Below are 6,020 nucleotides of genomic sequence, written 5' to 3'. Positions count from 1 at the left end.
ACATCCTTCTATGCTCTTATTTAGGGGGGTTCAGCACTCACTGTGACAGTAGAGGCTTTGTGGTATAGATAATCTCATTATACAGCACATACTAGCTGTCCACATTTGTCTAACCAGTCTAATGATCTCATTCATATCTCCTGCATTTTTTTTTTCTGAGGGCATAATCTAAACTTAATGGTATTGAATAGATAGCTGCCTAAAGAGTTGGTGTCTGTTCTTTTGGAAACCCAGTATGCTTCTGACTCCTAAGCACTTTTTTCTTTAATGCATTTCTTTTAGCCTGAACTACTGAACACATTCTCGTCTTCAAACACTCCAGCCTTCAAGGATGTGACTTCACCCCTTAGTGAAGCACTATTCACAAAATAGTGCTTTTGGCAATAGCACTGTATTTGAAGCTCCTCCCTAAAAGGTGGAGCTTCCCAGGAGATTTGCATATAAGTGAGGAGTAGTGGGGAGGTCCATGCCCTAGGAGCATTTCCTGAGTCTAGCATAGGGAGAGCCACACCCCAAACAGAGGGAAAGGAGGAGGGTGGTGTAATATGCTTCAAGCTCAACTACAGGTAAAAGGAGTAAGAGTTATAAAAGCATCTAAATCACTTAAAAAAACTGAACAAACTAAGGCAAGTTTGGCCAGGTGTATGCAGTATATTGGTTTAAAATTTTTTATACCTGCTTTTTCCAGAATTTCAGACAAACTACCAAATATAACAAGAAATTGTTCATTTTTCCTTCCTTATATGCACTGCAAATGGCAATAAAATTGAGATTAAAGTATTGTTGGGCTATGGCTATTATTTATGGTATTAGACTGGTGCTTCACAGTACTGTATTATTTTGAGAGTGAAAAATAGTGCTTTTGGCAATAGCACTGTATTTGAAGGTTTAGTGTCTCTGTTTTTGGTCAGACTTAAGCCTAGTGCTGTGTTTCAGCTTTTATTATGAGTAAAACACTAGGGAATTGCAATGAAAACAGTTTGAATGTTATCTGATAAAACAACATCTTAATGATTTTGTAAAGGCTAGTACTGTGAACTTTTAACACTTATTTTTAAGTTGGGGTTAACCCCGATGTTTGTTTTAAGTCTTTCACTTGCCAGGTGAAAACATTGCACCTAGTACACATAAGTTTTAAAATAAGCGTCAACGATTCAAATAATTAATTCATCTGTTTTAGTTTGTATTTGCTTTTTGTCTGAATTTTAGACCCTTCTCCTCTACTGCTAGCCTGGCTTATAAAGAAAATCCTGCATGATTGAGGGTGTTGCCTAAAGCAATTCAGGGTTTTCCCAGTTACCAGGTATAATAAATAAGGTATCTGAGTAGTCAACATCTTCATTCTTTTCTATCTTCTCTCAGGTTGATGGGTGCTGAACTACCCAATGTGTAACACCTGCTGGCTTCTCTAGTGACCTCTGTACTCGGTGGGGTATTCAGGCTCTCAAGTGCTGCAGGGGCTGGAGAGCTCGGATTTACAAGCTCTGAGCTATAACGCGCACAGGATTTGGAAGGGAGGTGAGTGGCTAGCCATTAAGTTTTTGATTAAAGTGTGTGAAAGACTTTTTTGAGAGATTAAATCCTACAAAAAAAATGAAGCTGTGAAGTAGAGGTGCCTGGAAACCAAGGAGGGGCAATGGCAAACTTTTCCTGTCTCATTCCCCTTTCATCTCCACATGCTAAACACCTGTTACACTTTAGGATGAGTGCCCAGTGCCCACACCCATGATATTTTCACCACCCTATCTGTCAAAAGTCTGTTGTACATCTGGGGAAAAAGCCTTAAAATGCCAACCTGTAATGGCGGGGTTAGATGGGACTGCATGGAAACAAGCCCAGTGCTTGCATTCTGGAGGCTACTTCAAATTGACCATGTACTTCCCACCTGGAAAGCAAGAAATTGGACCTAATGATATTATCCATGTCTCCCCATTTACTTGCATCCTTCAGAAACCTGAGATCTGTAAAGCGAGTCATTAGTCTTTTATTAATTCAAACAGCTGGGACCTTGAAGGGACTTGAGTAATGTAATCCATTTCAAAGTGCTGGAAGAACGCAGTGCGGTATGAAAAATTTTAGCCTTTTTGGGAATTTGGTCCAGCAAAAGGAAATGTCTAACTTTTTTTTACTAAGCCTCCCTGCGCATTAGTGGCACTGGGTATTAAAAGAGGCACATGGGGTCAAATAGAGCCGAAAGGAAGAACATCCCCGAAGAAATCTATTAAAATCCTTGTTACCCACTACATGTAGTGGGTAGATTTGCTAAAATTCCTTGTTGATTTTTCCACCCCCCAAAAAACCCAAAGCTATTTTGCTTACATGAAAAGCATTACAATGAGCATAAAATATTTTGTGTATGTGTGACTCTAGTGCTTGCGAAACGTGGCGATTCAAGTCTAGGTCTTGGATAATCCAATGCTGGAAAGACTTGCAGAGTCTCATATTCATGAGAGGTGTTGGACTGATTATCTGCAGAGAAAAAGAACTTTGCCCACAGAACAGGTAAAGAATGAATATAATATGTGCTATCCCAGTGTCCCCACGATCTGTTTAGCAAAGTACAGAGAGGAACCATCTATCAGACACCCCTCAGAGATGAGCTTGTTCCTTCTCCATTACTGTCATCCCCAGCCTCTGCCTGACTTCCCAACAGCCAAATGGCTTACCAGAGCCTGCTGTAGTGCCCCCCTGCCAGGAGAGACAGGGAGGTGTTGAGCCTAACTCCCTGTTTCAGGGCTCCAGAATGTTAGGAACACCAAAAATATGGGGCTATTTTGGTGGGGGAAAAAATGGCCTTGCACGATCACTTTACCATTTCTTCCTTTCAGTGCACCTGCCGCCCAGAGCTGAAAGTGCTGTTCATAGGAGTAAGCAGAGTGAAACGTCCACGCCTGTTGTTGGTAACTGTGCTATAACTGTAGGTAAAAGTCAAAGCCTCACTGCTCTCGACTCTGTACAAACACAAGGTCTGGAGAACAAAAGCAGGTGGGGACTTCCTTCATGTCAGCTGCTCTGTTGGATTTGGATGCATTTTGGATCCATTGGATTTGCAACTGTTTGGATGCAGCTCTTGCCCTTCAGTAAGCAAAAGCTAAATTGTGGTCGCTCGGCCCCATTTCATTGAGGTAAGCTGTCCCAACCATGCTATCGGTCCAAGAAAACATATTGCCCCAAAAATCTGCCTCTTACTCCAGTTTAGCTTTCGCTCATTGGGGAGTGAGAGCAGGGACTCGAACAGATATTGCAGAGCAGCTGATGTGCAGTAAGTACCAGCCCCCTTTTTAACTTGCTCTGAGTTGTTACTTAGGTCTTGTCCATTTGAGTACACACCATCTCCAAGAGTCTGTATTTTAGAAGATGAATGCTCTAGACAGAGAGACAAGACAAGGCAAGGAGCTGATAAACTGTCACGGCCCATCAGGGTACGTGTCTACTGCCTCCAGTGATTCCATACCTGTTGCCAAGAAGCAAGCCTTGCCTACTTATTCCAACTGCTCAAGAGCCACTTGCCAGAAGACTTTGTATAGTTGCTTTTTGGCATGTGCTCAGGGATGTGTTCAGGACCTCAGGCTGTGGCATGCTCCTGAGAGTACCTGGCTCTCCTATGACAGTATGGGATTAGGAGCGAGCGGACAAGTCTTGCTTCTCTGTGTCAGTGAAGGCTAGATCGAGGTACCCTTGGTTGCCTAATAATCAGCGAACTCCTTTTGTAGGCATCAGGTTGGTTGCAAACATAACTGGCTTGAATATAAATAAAGCATCTGCTAAATTCAGTGGGTGTGACAAATGAACAGCAATACATTGAAGGAGCACTAGTAGGTGAATAATATAATTGAAATGCAATTACTAGAAGGGCATAAGGGTTTCGGTATGGCATGAATTGTTTTGTAGTAGTCTTCTATGGGATGCCCATCTTTAATTTCTTGCTATGCAAGCTACCTATCCATAAAATGCTGAATTGGTATAGTTCATGCTTCATTCCAGGGTTTATATTGTAGCTAAATTTGGTTTAATAAAGCTTTTTAGTGTTTGTTTTTTTCTTCTTCTCCCAAATAAGACTTGGTTTACTAAAGCTGTTTCTAGCTATACTCAGAATTTAAATGCTGCTCTCTGCTTCTAATGTCTTGTATTTTTGTACAGGGATCTTCAAGACCTTAAAAACCATTCATGAATTAAACCTAACAACACCCTGGAGAAAGGTAAGTATTACCATGTCGTTTTCCAGGTGGAGAAACAGGACAATTTACCATAGTTAACATCATGCAAGGATGTTATTGGTCGACAGGAAAAGTTGGAGCTCCTGCTTTTCTAACATTCAGTCCTGGGTTTTTACCACCACAGCAAGTTCCTTTTGAGCATTGCTTAAAGTGGGCATTTTTACAATGTCAGTGCAGAGCATGCGTCTCATATTCCTAAATAGTTCTGATCTGTTTTCAGCCCTTAAAATCTGTTAAGTTCTGCATGTGCATGGAACCCACTGAAATCACTGGGGTGCTCTGCGACGGCCCACTCCCATGAAGTAGCTTGCAAAAATAAGACCTTGCTGGATCTATCGGACGTTGTGTATTGACGTGTGGCCGGGACTTGCATTGCCCGATGGCTATTCACACTCTGGTGGCTTCTGACTGGCTGCAAAACATCAGTGGCTGGAATTGCTAATACCGCCAACATTGCCCCTAAGAATAAAGAACGCTGGCAATCGGAACCAACTCCCCGCTAGAAAAGCCTCGTCTGTTAATGGCAGAGTTCATTTATTTACTATTCGAGCTGTATTTTTAGGTTATTTTTAACTGTGCAGTTGGGTGATAAGTTAGCCTTGGGTCCAATTAGCCTTGAACTGGGATGCCTCTGCAAAGAAGAACTAGTGCTGGTTGAGGTTGTTGTCCCCGGCCATCCAGGGCTGGACCCAGGGAGAGCTGCAGAGGGGATTGCTCCATTCTTGGAAGTGCAGGGGCAGGTACATCAGGCTGGAAACCAGGTAACAAGAAAAGAAACAAGGTTGTTAGTTGTAGCCGTGTTGGTCTAAGGACATAAGTAGACCAGGGTCTTTGGGTCAATGTGAGATCTTTTATTAGACCAACTAAATAGCTGGTAAAATTGTTCTTTGCAAGCTTTCAGGCTCAAACACCCTTCTTCGGGCAAATAAATGAAAAGAAATAAGGGATGGATTTGGTAGCTGTGTTGGTCTGAGACTAAAAGAAATGCAAAACTCTAAAAAATCTTGGTTTAGAGATGATACCTTTTTATGAGCCCAACTGAGCAACTGCAAAAATAAATAAAGAAATAAGTAAAATTCCAAGTAAATAAAGTATATAAATAACTTATCTATATGTATTCAAGTTAACGTGAATTTAAATATATAATTATATTTAATATGAATTTAAATATAATTATCTATAACCATAAATAAATTATATGAATTACTTACATTTATTTAAGTTAATATGAATTTAAATACAATGATCTATAAATATAAATTACCTATATGTTGCATTTAAATCATATCGATTTAAATATATAAATTCAATTTAAATTGTATATAACCAGCTGAGAAACTGCAAAAAAAATACATTACTATAATTCATATACAATTTTATATTTATATTTAATTTATATTATATAAACTAATATATATTAGTTTTTTGGGGGAGTTGGGTTTTTTTTGCAGTTTCTCAGTTGGTCTAACAAAAGGTATCATCTCTGAACCAAGAGTTGCATTTCTGAAAAGAAATAAAAGCATCAAGTCAAGAGCCACCCATAACGCCCTGCGGCTGGCTGCCAGCTGCTGCTTCGCTGCCCTGCTACCGTAATGCCTTACAGTAGCTGAGGTGTAGAAGCGCCCTAGAAGGAGCTGGCGGGAAGCGAAGACCGCGGCCTGCTCCCGCCTCCTCCTTGGAGCTGCCCAATGGGGGAGCGCGCTCTCGCGCCCCCTGGCGGTCGGCCCCGCACTCCCGCGCCCAGCGCTGCGGCGGGTGGCAGGAGACAGCCCGCAGCCCCGCCCCCGCGAGTCCTCCAGGAGC

General features: G+C 41.5%; 1 protein-coding gene across 3 annotated transcripts in view; it reads left to right on the top strand.

Moving 5' to 3' along the window:
- Nucleotides 1–2,427: 2,427 nt before the first annotated feature.
- The window catches only part of DIDO1 (death inducer-obliterator 1), a 78,378-nt gene continuing 74,785 nt past the window's right edge, over nt 2,428–6,020 (top strand). For 2 of the 3 annotated variants that reach the window (XM_025201747.1, XM_025201748.1), the window contains exons 1-3: nt 2,428–2,502; nt 2,829–2,917; nt 4,141–4,199. The gene's annotated coding sequence lies outside the window, so the exon portion shown is untranslated. Of the gene's footprint in view, nt 2,503–2,828; nt 2,918–3,092; nt 3,126–4,140; nt 4,200–6,020 lie in introns of those variants that run through there. The other variant, XM_006021631.3, reaches the window with a different exon arrangement.

This window comes from Alligator sinensis, unplaced genomic scaffold (assembly GCF_000455745.1).
Source record: "Alligator sinensis unplaced genomic scaffold, ASM45574v1 scaffold752_1, whole genome shotgun sequence".
NCBI classification, from domain to species: Eukaryota; Metazoa; Chordata; order Crocodylia; family Alligatoridae; genus Alligator; species Alligator sinensis.
The sequence above is the reverse complement of the archived record's forward strand: the minus strand, read 5'-3'. Positions and strand labels throughout refer to the sequence as shown.